This window comes from Penaeus monodon, chromosome 21, assembly GCF_015228065.2.
Source record: "Penaeus monodon isolate SGIC_2016 chromosome 21, NSTDA_Pmon_1, whole genome shotgun sequence".
Lineage (NCBI taxonomy): Eukaryota > Metazoa > Arthropoda > Malacostraca > Decapoda > Penaeidae > Penaeus > Penaeus monodon.
Window position 1 is genome coordinate 6,742,224 of NC_051406.1, and position 609 is coordinate 6,742,832.

The window sequence follows — 609 nt, forward strand, 5'->3', positions numbered from 1 at the left end:
CAATACTTGTCATTTCTTATTGCATATCCATTGCCGACACGAGCATTTACTTTGCCATGGAAACGTACTGTAAATTTCATATCGTTATGTGCGTTTCCTTGTAATTCCCTTCGCATACTTTTTCCCAGGGTGAGAAACTCAACAAAATATTACTCAGAAGCCAAAACACAAAGAAATAAATATTACCTATTGTATCTGATAACTAGACACGATTAGTTAATTCCTCCACATAACCATCTAATTCTTACATTACATCCATCTTTCCGTGTATCCTATCCAGACTTCCTCAACTGCAGGCTCCTGTGAATAACGAGCTTAAGAAACCAGTAAGGGACCCTTAACGCCTCGAGCGGTCGTCCAGACACATTTGTTTTAGGGGAGATCTCACCGGCTTTTAAAGTTGTAATTTGTCGGATCGTTATCTACAACAGTGGCAAGTTTAGTGAGTTTCAAACAGTTACACACTGGAGGAACTGCGAAGAATGGTCAAAGTATTATGAGTTGAAGAGCAAAAGGGATTTTTCCTGGGTGTAGGTATATATGATTTGTATCATTCATATCATAAATTCATAACAAGTGTCAGTTAAGATAAATTTAGTAAGATCCATT